The sequence below is a fragment of the Hippoglossus hippoglossus genome, chromosome 14 (assembly GCF_009819705.1).
Source record: "Hippoglossus hippoglossus isolate fHipHip1 chromosome 14, fHipHip1.pri, whole genome shotgun sequence".
NCBI classification, from domain to species: domain Eukaryota; kingdom Metazoa; phylum Chordata; class Actinopteri; order Pleuronectiformes; family Pleuronectidae; genus Hippoglossus; species Hippoglossus hippoglossus.
This window is the reverse complement of record NC_047164.1, coordinates 22354263-22369060: the sequence shown is the minus strand read 5'-3', so window position 1 is coordinate 22369060 and position 14798 is coordinate 22354263.

The window sequence follows — 14798 nt, the reverse complement described above, 5'->3', positions numbered from 1 at the left end:
CTATTTTACTTATCTGAAGTCCTTAACAGTTATAAACCTTTTCTGCCTTTTGTCTATTTCATCTATTTTTAAATTGCAAACAATTCACACCCCAGACAACTTTAGCCCCTGGTAGCCCCCACCCAGACTGCTAGGAACCCGGGTGTGACACTCAACAGTCAACTCTTCCAACATTACTGCAACAACCCACTCCTGTAGATACGTCCCCTTCTCACTCAGAAGGCGCCGCAGGTTCTGGTCCAGGCTCTGGTCATCTCATGCCTAGACTACTGCAACTCCCTCCTGGCTGGTCTGCCTGCTAGTGCCATCCGACCTCTGCAGCTCATCCAGAATGCAGCAGCTCAACTAGTCTTCAACCTACCTCAGTTCACTCACACTACTCCGCTCCTCCGCTCCCTTCACTGGTTACCAGTTTCAAAACACTAGTACCTGCGTACTGTGCTGTGAACGGATCGGGCCAAGTCTACATCCAGGACATGGTCAAACCTTACACCCCAGGCCGTTGGCTTGTTGCTCCTTCACTGCGAGCTAGCCACTCAACAAAATCACTACTGTTTGCTGTCCTGGCTCCTAAATGGACAGCAGAAAGTCATCACATCTTCCGCCGCAGACTAAAGACACATCTCTTCTTACTACACCTTGGTTAAGAAGATAATGTCTAATAAACCAACGTCTGGTGTTTATATAATTTTTTTAAAGTTTAGATGCACTTATACTGTATATTGCACTTACATGTAGCACTTGTAGTTTGGCTTTTATGAAGGTAATGTACTTACATGGTTCTTGTTGTCCTGGGTTTGTACCCTCATGGTTGATGCTCTTATTGTAAGTCACTTTGGATAAAAGCGTCAGCTAAATGAGATGTAATGTAATGTAATGTCTGGTGAGTGCATCACTATAGTCTATTAGTGTTTGCATCCTAATAACAAGCATCAAGTCAAATGGCCTCACAAAAGGCTTCAGCTCAATGTTTCCAGGAATATATAATAATTCATTACATGTTCACCATCAGGAAGACCAACTCAGAATATGCAGTAATTAAAATTGTAGTATTAGAATGTACTAGAGGCACTTTTACAGGCAGAATTCTCTGGGGGGTGAGGCGGTCACTTGTGGGTCAGTCAGGCAGATGGCAGACAGTGAGGTGGAAGGTAAGTTAGGGAGGGAAACACATCTTTAATTTATGAACAGGAACAAGCTTACAGTCTTTCACAGGATCAAGGCTTGAATTTCAGTTGAATGGCCCTAATACACTGTCGTACATATACTCCCATGGAAACCCTGAAACCACAGAGCCCCCCCACACAACAAATCCCAGTTTAATCTCTGAGTAGGAGGATATATATGTACATCAAGCTTAACAATATTGAAATAAATAGCAGAATAACATGAGCAAAATAAGATACAGAGCTGAGATCCAAATATTTACATCCATTAACATTTGAATACCGAAGAATGTCTCATTCTGTGTGAGATTAACAGATTCACCAGAATCTTATCTGAACATTACCAAATTAAATGAGTGTTGTTTGGATGACTACAACACATAAATCCAAACACTGAATATTTAAAGATGAATAATACCAGTATATTAGTAATATGTGAGGTTTATCTGATCTAGTGATTCATATAGTATTAAACAACATCCTGTTCTAATCTATGTCCATCATGTGATTTATTTATAATAATAATTCCATTGTGTATGTGGTTTGTGACTTCTTTGTTAAGTGTTGAGGCATTGATAATAAGAATATGAAGAAGTTTCAGTTTTCTGCCACTTTTATTATACAGAGTCGAGTTCAGGTATAGCTCCTGATTTGTACAGAGAAACCGCCACTTCATCAATATTTCATTCATTCCGCAGTGCTGCCCTCCTTGCAGTCCATGAATAACACAACTATATTCACAGATATTATAGAAATATAATTCACAATCAGAGCTGAAAATTAAACCCACGCAAAAATGTGGAACCCCTCACAGTTTGAAACGAATTGAAATGTCATCCTCATCCAACAAATTGTATCAAAACATATAAATGTAAACGTATCATGAATTTGTGCCTTCATCAGTCGGTGTTTTAAAATCTGTTATAATCCCTGCTCTCAATCTGTGATCAGGTTTTTTGACCTCCTGCCTGAAATCCTCAGCATTAACACATGCACACACGGAACACTTCTCATGTTATCATCACACCCGCAGTGCACTGGAACAGCCACTTCTCTGATTCGACCAGGTCTAGCTTCTCACAGCCTAATGAGAGGGATTTGAGACAATAAGAAGTCACACTTTTCCCTATAGCCCAACAACTCCACTAATAGTTTTGTGTGAATTCCAAGTTGATGATTATTATGATGATTATTTTTATGGCATTTTGGTCTTTAGGCTGACAGTCAGTGGAGTGAGACATGCAGCTGGAGGTCCGGGCAGGATTCACAACTCGGCCTCTGGAGGAAGAACTCCAGCGAAAACAAGCTTGTGATCAGCTCATACCTGAAAATCATCAATGGATCAAATGTTTTTGGTCTTCACACAACAGGCTCCATATTTTAGCAAGCCCAAGATGTCAGCACACAGGAGGAGCCGCTCCCATCTGCTCGGTTTGACACTATGAAGAATGAATCTGAGACTACACTGTACTTACTGCACCTACAGAACCACTGAATATCTCAAATATCTCATCCAGCACACACACACACACACACACACACACACACACACACACACACACACACACACACACACACACACACACACACACACACACACACATATAAGCTTCCAGTGTGTGTTTGAGCTGCTGCTTCGTCCTCACACAGCGAGAGAGAGAAAGAAAAGGAAGAAAGGAGATGTGGCCTGTTAGAGAGGCCTCCCATTGCTACAGCAACGTAGCTCACACAGGCCAGCACCGCATAGAGGCCGGTTGCCATGGTTATGATGTAATTGTATTGGCAAAGAAAGCAACAGGGTGGAATAAGAATAAATCTCAGTGTTGTCCACACACCAGAGTTTTACTGCTAATGCACCGGCTTCATTTGATCACTAGTGAGAAAGCTTCAGGCCTGAACAAGACCAAACTATAGCAAAGTATTTTAAATCTGTAGAACTTTTTGTTGTTTGTAATTGCATGGCATGCTTGATGTGCTTTGATCGAATTGAAGTAGTTGCACATTCGTCCAGTGTGCCTTCATTACCTCTCGTATATTTTATTGCAATTAAGTGGAGTCACAGCTCGTTTAAAACGCAGCAGACTTTTCACCAAATCTACTAAAAGAGAATATTACTCAGATTTCCGCTTCTCTTCATTGTCTTCAAGTCAATTTGAGAATTGATTTTAAAATTTGATTGCTGACTAAGGCCCATTCTAGACTTGCACCTAAGTACACTGCTTGGGACCAAGGGTGACCAGGCCTTTTCTGTCAGGACTCCACTCTTTGGAACAAACTCCCTGAGAAGATCCATCTGGCACCTCTGTATCCTCTTTAAAATCTCTCTTAAAGACACGTTTTTTTCTTTACAATGTTTTATTTGATCTTGTTTTTTTTTTACTGTTTTGTGATCTTCAAATCGTTTATAATTGCTACTTAATGTTTGCTTAAATTTTTCATTTTCAAGCACCTTGTAACTGTGTTTTGAAAGGTGCTTTATAAATAAAGTTTTGGCAGTGACAATTATCATGATAGTATTCAGCATCTTATTGTTTATACCGGTTGTGGTGATTGATCATCTCACAATCTAACCAGTATACAAATCCAGCAATAATATGATTAACATTAGTCTTTAATCAATCAATAATAGTGGTTCGGTTATAATTTGGATGGAAACAGATAAAGTGTGTGTTGAGGTATTATTCCTCGAAGACACTTCAGAATCTGATTTCACTGATTGAGCTCCTGCTGAGTTTATCAAACTGTGGATCAATAGTTAGGATCCATTTGCCCTGAATAAAGCCTTCAAGAAAAATGTTCCCTCTGCATATAAATCCCACATTTGTGAGGATTAGAGGAGAACATGGCTATGGCTTCTCCGTGCACTGCACCCCAGCCACAGGCCACAGTGTGACAGGAGGGACACTGGCCTAGTTTTAACAGTTTGCCTGTGTTTCATAACCAGGGACAAAAAGAGCACACGTACACTTCTACACATTAACACACACACACACACACACACACTCATATCAGCACACTGGGGTTGATCATCTCCTTGGATTCATTTAATGTGGGTTCTACTATGCTGAAAATGTGTACATGCTGTATGAAATGCATCATTATACCACAACAGAATATGTATAGAAATGCATTAACATCAAAAACAAAATGTAAATGTTAAAACACACATTTCCATCCATGTACAGAATAACTATACATGGATGTATTTCGTCTTTTCTAGTCTGTATTCTGCTGACATCTAGTGGTGTCGCCATGTCAAAAACCTGCTCAACCAACAAAGTAGAAATCCTGCCACAGGATATCTCTCCTTTAGTGACCAAATATGAATATGATATTATTATTATAATATATAATATCATATTTTGATATCACAATATCTCACTGAGCCTGCCTTAATATGAAGTGTAAAAAAATGTACTGCCAGTTTTCCCCTGACTTCACATTTTTTGAAGAAACCTAAGTAACTCTGCCAGTGTCTCTTTTGGGTCACTTTGCCGGTCCCAAGCCCGGATAAAGGAGGAGGGTTGGACGTAGAGCTAGCAATTCCACCCCACATAACAGTCTTTTGATTAAATTTGATATTCTAACATTTGACAATACAGGACCAAATTGAATCATGTAATGTGGGTCTAGACAAAGCATTCAAGTCATGAAGTTATTTTGAGAAGTGATGGCCTATTTCAATGGCAAAATAAAAAATAAAAAGAACAAGAATCAACAGAAGAAAGCTCATTTGTAGTTCTAAACATATTTAGGGTGTTTTTTACTCACTTTTTGTCTCTCCCACGACGTTATTCCTCTCTCCTACAGCGTCCACTACAATTATACAATTATTATCCTGCACACACACAAACAAACACACACACACACACACACACAGAGTTGCACTGGCATGCACCCAAATATGATGTATGCACACATGTGCAATTATTAGAAAGCCAAAGTATGATGTATTAGTCAAGAAAGGAAAAATCAAGTTAATTATTTATGATTTAAAGTCTTTTCCTCAAGAACAACTCATAAAAACAGATTTTTTTCTTAAAGCTAGGCTTGATAATCCTGGAAAAGATAGAGGGAGCGGCTCCAGTTTGACAAAATGCAACTCATTAATCCCACACCTACTGCAATACCAGGTTGATAACTCCTTTGATCTGCAACACACTACATATGAAGTTGCATGTTCAAAGGAGTTAAGAATCCTCTTTGTTGGTTGCCACCAGCCAATAAACCGAACAAAGAAGAAGTGGGCTTACTTGAGCCAAGGCAACCAACTTGCATTTTTGTTTGCCTTGGCTTGGTTTATTTATGCCTTCTTTGTTGAATGAATATGACATTTGCTCTACAACATTAATTGCCTCTTGTATTCTTGACCGCCCAATGTCGCCCTGAACATGAGAGGAAACATTATTAATCATAATGCAAAACAATATAGGACTAATGACACTGCCCTGAGGAGCACCACTTTCCACCATATACCTTCCTGATAATGTTGTCCCAGCTCTTACTTTAATAAACCTATCAAATAAAAAGTCTCTGATCCAATTATAAGTCCTACCTGCTATCATGTTTAATCTAATCATTAATCCCTCCTTCCAAACCACATCATAGGCCTTTTCTACATCACAAAACACTGTCATTACAGACTCTTTATAAACTTGTGCTTTCTTAACCTCTGTTTTCAAGCATATGACCGGGTCCATGGTCGCTCTTCGCCTCCTAAATTCACTCTGAAGGCAAGATAAGATTCCTCTGCTTTCGATATAAAATGAAATTCATTGGATTTGAAGGATCCTTCCCCAATTTCCCAATAGGAAGAACCACAGCCTATTTCCAACCAACTGGGAACTTCCCCACTTCCCATACCTTTACAAACCTAACAGCTTCCTTGATGCTGCCATACCTATGTTCTTGGAATTTTGGGAATTAATAATGGATGTCTATGGTCGGCTTATGGAGTGCTTTCTTCTTCTCTGTTCGGTTTATTGGCAGGGGGCAACCAGAGTAGATCAAAAACGTTTGGCAACCTAACTATCAAATATCAATAGGGATCCTGATAAATAGGATGCAATACACCTTTGATCTGTTTTGGTCCCGAGCCGCCGATAGACGAAGTGAATGTGACAAGTCTTCACTTGTCACATGTCACATGTGGAACACATCCAACCACTGATGGAAGAACATGGTAAGTTTATTACTATTATAATTTTTTGGTTGATTTTGTTGTTTGTTACCATGAAACTTAGTAGTATGCTATATGGGTATGGGAAGAACTCATCAAGGGCAGATTTCATTTGGCGAAATAGGACATTTTTGGACATTTTCATTAATTTCATTCATTGATTGATTAATCTGCTAAGTAACCAAATGCATCAAATAGATATAGTCGATAAAAAAATACTTGGAGGTGGAATAAAAGTATAAATTAGCATTGGAAGTTGAGTGAGTTCAGTGCAATGCTTGAGTAAATCTACTTTCCTCCTCACAAGAGCTCGACAAATCATATCCCAGAATGTAAATGTATGTGTAAAATGTTATGATTTATAAGACAAAATTTAATACCTTGTTCTTTCCTTTTTCTTTTTTTCTGGCAGCTATTACATTATAGGGGGGAGGATGAGATGCAGGTTCTGAGAACATCTTCATTGCCCCTTCAACCATGTGGTCAGTCCCAGGACTACATCGGTTACCTCTCCTCACCCTTCTCTGACTACCTGGTGCTGTCTATTATGGGAGAAGGCACCTATGGAAAAGTATTCAAGTGTGTGAAGACAGCCACTGGTGAAATGGTGGCTGTCAAGATAATGAAGAAAAGAGAGTTCGCAGAGAAGGAGGTGTCCATGATGTTCAACTTTGTGAGGTTCAACAGTGTTTTTGTCGACCACGAGTATGTTTGTGTCGAGTACGAATTGCTGGACCAGAGTCTGTTTGATTTTGTGAAGAAGAGACCTACCCACTGTTTGTCTGTGAAGGAGATTCGCCCAATCTTGCATCAGGTAATTTCTATACGAGAGTTGTACTTACATATAAGAGGTAAACATAAACACAGGAACTCCTATCGAATACAATACAACTGGCTGTTCACCAAGCCCTGTTACCGTCACATGGAATATTTACCACTCAAAATCCTGAGTAATGTTCGAAACAACAGTTTACCTTTGATTTCCAATAGAAGCGTGTAACAGATTCTCTGCGTTACCGTGAGTTCCTCGTCATGAACACAAGGGGAATCAGGTTGGTGTCTTTCAATGTCTTTCTTTATTGCTCCCCAACAAACATAAACTTAAATCATACATCAAGCAACTGCGACGCGCCGCGCAGCGCCAAGGGCGCCTCGCGCCCTGCACCGATGGTTTCGGCGTCGAGTCTATTTTTTCCGCTTGCCGCGAGTGTATCGCGCCAGGAAACACACTGAAAAATGATTTTAAACGATATAAATGACATATTTTATATGACATAAATTATCAAATATGCATTCCCATACTTTGTATTCCCCTTCTGTTGTCCTGGAGTTTTAATTTTCCCAATTTTCACAATCACATAATTAAATGTCCCCCTCTGCCCATCCACTACAGTCATATAGATAGAAAGAGAGAGACAGAGAGAGAGACAGAGAGAGGGGGTGGCTATAGGGTTGCGTAGTCACTTGTGACTACCTCATTTACCCCCCGACACCCGACATTGCACGGAGCAAACAGCGGAGAAATTATTGAAGATGGATGACATAAAGTTGATAATTGAAGTGGAGAAGTACAGGGAGTTGTATGATCCTCAGAACATGTTGTATAAAGACAACGCCAAAAAAATAAGTGTTGGGACGCCGTTGCAGTTAATGTTGGAGCCACAAGTAAGTATATGCTGTTTTACTACTGGGTCAACGGGTCTCCTAAGTGCAGTGCGTTTTCCATCACGGAGAGGAATCGCAGGATGACCGGCGCGGAGAAATGCGCGTCCTGTGTGAACCGCCAGGCGGCTGCGCTTCCGCGTCCTGCGTGAACCCGGCGTTACCGTGAGTTCCTCGTCATGAACACAAGGGGAATCAGGTTGTGTCTTTCAATGTCTTTCTTTATTGCTCCCCAACAAACATAAACTTAAATCATACATCAAGCAACTAGCTTGGTTACTCTGAGGTTATCAGTCCAGGAGTGATCTCCTGGTTCCCGCGCCCCAGCGCGCTACTGCTGATAAAGAGGAGAGAGTCATTAGTTGAACTGGAACACCTGTGTACAATCAGGCTCTCTCCCTGGCACCGATCCCAGAACCCCATCCCCACTCCCTCCCTCCTGCAGCCGACGCTGACCACGCCCCACTACCACAAAGCGTTAATTTCTGGAAGGTGATTTGATTTTATCATGCGTATCTCGTTCATCAAGCTCCAAGCACTGATTGAAAATACCTCCTTTCGCTGATATTTAGACTTTCCAAACTAAAAACTAAGTTTGAGGCTGCATATGTGTTACTTTACCAAGAGCAGCGACATTTAGGATTGATCCGTCTGCAAATATAACACTATCAAATAACAAGTTAGAGTTTGAACTGCTCCATACACTTGTTAAAGAGTGGAGTGGTGGAGGGACCAATGAACGGTCAGTTGTTGTTGATTTGAGGGCATTATTGTTGTGCCAGCTTGTTGTTCTTCTGTGCAGTGGGTTGACAAAGATCCTTGTATTTGACTGTTTAATGCAACTGATGTCTTCAAAATCTGACAAAAGAGGAAGAAGATATTCAGAAACATCCTCTGATAATTTGTACAGCTGCTGACTTTATGTTGTAATTTACCCTGATAGATGGCCACAGCTTTGGAGTTACTGCGCAGGATAGACATTGTCCACACAGATCTGAAGTCAGACAACATCATGATGGTGGACCATATCAACGAGCCATTCAGGGTCAAATTGATTGACTTTGGCTTGGCCTGTTCTGTTGCAGACATAGAATCGAACAAGCCGTGCATCCAGCCACTTGCCTACAGGCAAGTATTTGGCAACTTGTTTCAGATTCTACAACCATAGCAAACGAAATATGTGCTGCAATAATGTAATAACTCATTATCCTCTTTTTAGGGCTCCAGAGAGCATGCTGGGACTTCCATTAACACCAGCCACTGACATCTGGTCTCTGGGCTGCATTGCTGCAGAGCTGTTCCTGGGGTCGCAACTTTACCCTGGAAACTGTGAATATGACATGGTCAGTATTAGAATCAAAACATATTAAGTAATTGTTTTGAATACAGTGGAAACCGTGTACAGTGATCTCATTTGTCCGAGGCCAAACTGATCATAATAAGCAACCGATTACTATAAACGTATGACAGTCCCAGAACTTGAGGGAAAGATAACAGTGCTTTTAAGGTTGCGTGCTCGTGTATGCACGCACACACTGACTCACTGATGCAGCGTTCCATTGAACCACGGAGCTCAGAATTTTCGGGGTTTTAGTAAGCAACTCAATGATCTTACTCGTGTTGTGTGTTGTTCCTACAGTTACAACTTATCACCCAGACTCAGAGTCGGATACCGGAGCGACTTCTCAAAATTGCACAGGACACTAGATGTTTTTTCAGTAAAAGGAAGAAACGTGGAGCGAGAAAACGATGGATCCTGAAGGTTAGTAGCTTCTTTTGCAACTATCTTAGATATGCTGTAAAACAATGTAATTCATACATCGACTCCTGCCTCATGCGAGCGCTACACACCCCTCGCCTGAATGTTTCAGACGTTTTCCGGTGGTTCTGAAAGTGTCTGATACGGACAATCACCTGCTGTGTTCTTTATATGTGAAAAGCTCCAGAAAATGTCAATTTCAAGACATTTTTTCGGGCTTTCATGTCTGAAAAGAGTTTAATGACTTTTCCCATCTTGTATTTGGGACACATCAAGTAAATGAATTGTTACCTCTTTTTAGAGCCCGAAGGAAATGGGAGTCAGAACCAGGATCAAGAGCCAATTCGAATCCCTGGACAGCCTCATCAGTGTGAGATTTTTAGTTCTAGAAAAACATTTGACAAAGACATGAGCCTGTGAGATTTTATTGAACTTTGTGATCTTTTTCTCTGACTCAGGTCAGACCAGTCTGCCATTTATCGGAGGAGGACACCATGGCAGAACTTGAAGACAGACAATTATTTGTGAATCTACTAAAGAGGATGCTGTGTCTGGACTCTGGCAACCGCATAACACCCAGCCAGATATTTCAAGATCCCTTCATGACAATGAACTACATTGAAGAGAAACACCCCGACAGCTTCTAGTAAGTCAAAATTAAGATCCTGTGTCTTAAAAAGACATAAATCTCTCAAATAATAAAGATCGGCGTAGGTTCTCAAGTCAACTATTTTTCTTTCAGTGTGAAATTGTGCTTTGAGCTGATGGAAGTCTGTCGGACGAAGCCAGTTCAGCCAGTGCAGCCACCATGGTCGAACCTACAAGCATCTACCAGCCTGGGCGAGTGCATCACCTCCACTTCCACCGAGAGCACCCTTTGTACAGCAGTTGGCATTTGATTTTTCAAATATCCTTTTGTTGGATGACCACATGCCACGATGTCAGCAATCAGGCACACAGAGTGCTCATCCAAGGAAGAGAAAGGACAGAAGTCCAGACACTGATTTACCAGCTTTGAAGAGGATGAGGCTGGACTGCATTGAGGAGAACACACAAATATGTAAGTATTGACTTTTATTCAATGTATCTCAGTTCAGCCACGTCCTGCACAAACCACTGATTTATGGGTAGTTTGGTAAAACGTGGCATATCTGAAACATATTTGATATTCATGACTATGTTCATTGTGCCTTTGATAAATAAAAATATAGTCATGGATTATAAAAAATATCCACCAAAGTCTCAAGAAAACTTCTAGAACTGGTTTCTGTTGTAACTAATTAGTAAATACTCTCCCTCTATGTTCAAACTGTTTATTTTAAATCCGTCTGGGGGATATCTTTAAGTCTCATCAGTGTTAAGCTCTTTCAGTGTAATAATTTCCCATAGTTCATTAATATTTATTTGGTGACTCAAAACAATAAAATTGTCCTTTGTCTTTATAGTGTTGCTTCCAGACACTCCAGCTGGGGATACTTCAAACTTTGACCATAATCCTAGGAAGAGAACGACCAGCAGTGAAGACATTGGTTTACCAGAAGAGAAGAGGAGGATCTACGAGCCTGAGGTGGACACACAAACTGGTGAGTACATCAGTTCCTCTAAGTTCAAGGTTGTGAGATGCTGTCAACTAGCTAACAACTTTTAAACACTTCTTGTATATTTATTGTACCTGTATGAAATTAGAATATAGCCATGAATTGTAAAAACATCCAAACATCTCTGGAAACCTTCTATAGTTAGTTTATGTTAAATCAGTTCAGTGGACGAAATCTTAACATCTAAGGTGAAATCAGGAGATAGGTTTTTACTAGTGTTACTCTTTATTGGTGCGAGGTTTGTTTTGGTTGGACCCCAAAGCAGAGACTGGAAACAGACTTGGAACGAAGGCAGAGTTTATTTAGGGTGCCAGGGTGCTGGCTGGGATGTCCACAGGAAGGCACGAACACGGGACAACAAAAACGTAGAAGAGCAGCAAGGCACACGGGAGGGCTGTGTAGCAAAAGGGAAAAAAACGCGGATTAGTACTCATAAGATACAAGCTCAGAAACCTAGGAAAAAAACATGAGGCTGCGCTACCGAACGAGATGGAATTATCTGGCGGAGTAGTGGAGTCAAGACCAGGCTTTTATGGAGAGGTTGATGAGTGAGTGAGAACAGGTGTGCCTTGTCTGCTGCAGCGGGGAAGCCAGCCACACCCCCTGCCACACACACGACCTGCAGGGGAAGAACAGAAAGGGAAGGGGGAGAGAGAGAGAAAACCAAAACACAATCATCACAACTTTGTCTTTATCGTGTTGCTTCCAGACACTCCAGCTGAGGCTACATCCAGAAGTGATTCTAATCCTAGCAAGAGAAAGACCAGGACTGAAGACATTTGTTTACCAGATGCGAAAAGGAGGAGAATCTATGAGACTGAGGTGGACACACAAACCGGTGAGTACATCAGTGCATCTCAGTTTTTTTGCCGGTCCATCCGTCCAATTCTTGATCAACTTTTGATCAGTTGTCACTCGGACTCAGATCAAGTTATTAGATTTTAGTCTTCAATGTTAAAAAGGTCACAGTCATATTATGTGAATCTGTTTATTTTTAGATTTCCTCCAAAATGTTCCAGCTGTCGCTTCATGCAGCTACTACAAACCTATGGAAAAAAATACACAAAACAAGAGGAAGAAGTTGAAGAAGAAAATGAGGAAGAAGCCAAGGAGAATAGTTGAGGAGACAGACACAGAGACTCTCCCCAACTATCCCCAGGGTTCATGGACTGTTGACACGTAGGTATTCTTTAATATCAATGTCTTGATTTTATGATACTTGTAGTATTCAAGACACTAAAACGATATTTGTTGTGTGCAGATTGCCAGAATGCTCATCTCAAAGATCCAAGAGACAGGAAACGGCATCATCTCAAGAAACCAAAGAAAAGGAAAAAGAAGAGAAGACGGGAAAAAAGAGGTAGATTCATAACGGCCCCAACTGAGCAGACAGAAACACCTACAAAGACAGACTGGTGGGATGCTTTCTGAAACTACCAACGTACCATATGTTGCGCCCTGAAAAGGGGAGATATCAATAAAGTTGCTCGGACACGGTGTTTCCTCTCTGGCAGCTTCATTGAGAATTTTGATAATTTTCAGAAGTAGTAATTTACAACAGTTCTTTCAGTATACAATATTTAAACAATGTTATGCCTTTTCTTTCCATTCACTTTTCTTATTATTTACAGTTACTGTAGAAATGAATCCACAAATACATTTGTACTTATTCACACCCATAAACATAGTGAAAATGAACCACACACACACATTAACAACCTCATACTCGGTTTGTGTGTCTTACTAAACTAAACACGGTCCCAATGCTCACAACATCTGTTGCACTTACGCTAACCTCGTGCCGCTCCATGCCGGCCACTGGAAGAACGGAGTTTAGCCAGCTGCATAACAGTATGGTTTAACTAGCTGCATAACAGTATACAATTATGGATCAAACGATCAAAATAATGGTAACATGGTAACAAAACAACTTAGCAAACATGTTCCAATGTTCACAGAGCATAAACATTAATTTTATACCTGAAAAGGGGAGATATCAATGAAGTTGCTCCGACACTGTGTTTCCTCTCTGGCAGCTTCATTGAGAATGGCACCATGGCCGAGAGCTCCCCTATCCGGCCTCTGCAGGTATGACTAATCAATCACCAAATGTCACCTCTCAAACAGGCTATACCAGTCGAGGACAGATTAGCTCATCTAGGTGGAATTCCTTATCCTTTTAACAATCTATCACACATACACGTCACAAAGCACACGCCAATATGCCCTACACATAAAAAAAACGCTAGTGCAACGCGAGTGGGCTCAAAGTGCCGACAGTATTAAAGTATGCAGTATGCATTTTGCGGATTCCATATCATGAATCATGACAGCACATGTCCAAAGCATAGACTGTATATATATACACACCAGAGAGAACACTGTTGCGTCAAAGAGAACACACACATCCAAGATAACTAAGCAGCTAGTCTGACATCATAGCACCAGGCTTTCCAACAAGCCACGCCCCCAAATATTGACTGTTGCTATAGCAGCGGTAGCTACCTTGGGAAGCCATGGGTTCTTTTGACTTCATGTGACTCTGCACCGCACTGATTTAACGTGATGCATGCTGGTTAGAAATTTTGTCTGACTTTTACCAGCGCTGCAAAACATCACCATGTCACATGACCTTAAAATATTGTGGGAGCAAGTCAGCTGCAATCAGACCGTGCAGTTGTTCTCCTTCAGCTGCAGCACCTGGGTGCATAAAAAAGTACATAAAATGACGGAAACTATCGTTGTTAAACTTTATTCAACATTCAACGGCCGCAGTAAACACCAGAACATGTGCAAACTGCATCATCATTATAACATCTGTCAAAACCACGCATGTTCACAGTAAGACAAGCTGGAGGGTTTTACTTTACATTTCTTCTTCACCCCTTTAAAAGTCCTCTCATAATTTGTCATTAGGGTACAGATTTTATTGCTGCAGCCGGAGGAACTGTACTGTGATCACTCTGCAAGGACTCGGCGAGGAGCTGCCTTTGGGCAATCAAAAACAAACATTCATTTTTTAACATCTGCTGTGGAGAAAGAGTCACTTTGCTGAAAATCTTTGTTCAAAAGCCTTCAAATGTCGCAGGCAACGACAATTAAAATGGAAATGGGAATCTGTGGGGGACTAAAGACTAAAACTTATCCAAGTTACACACTTTCATTCTGGTAATCTGGTAACAAGATTCTTGATTAAAAAGGTTTGGAGAAGGCGTTGCACAGTCTGGAGAAGAACCTGCTGATGGCGCTGGATCTTGATGGTGGTGTCACAAGCAGATCTTTGACGACAGAGACAATATATTTGTCCAGTGTTGGGTCTTCCATTTCCAATTCTAACAGCACACTTACAACCCCGTGCCACTTTTTGCAGATTTTTTTGAAAACGGCTTTGTCAAGTTGTTTCATTATTTTTGGGGTGATCTCAAAATCTTCAT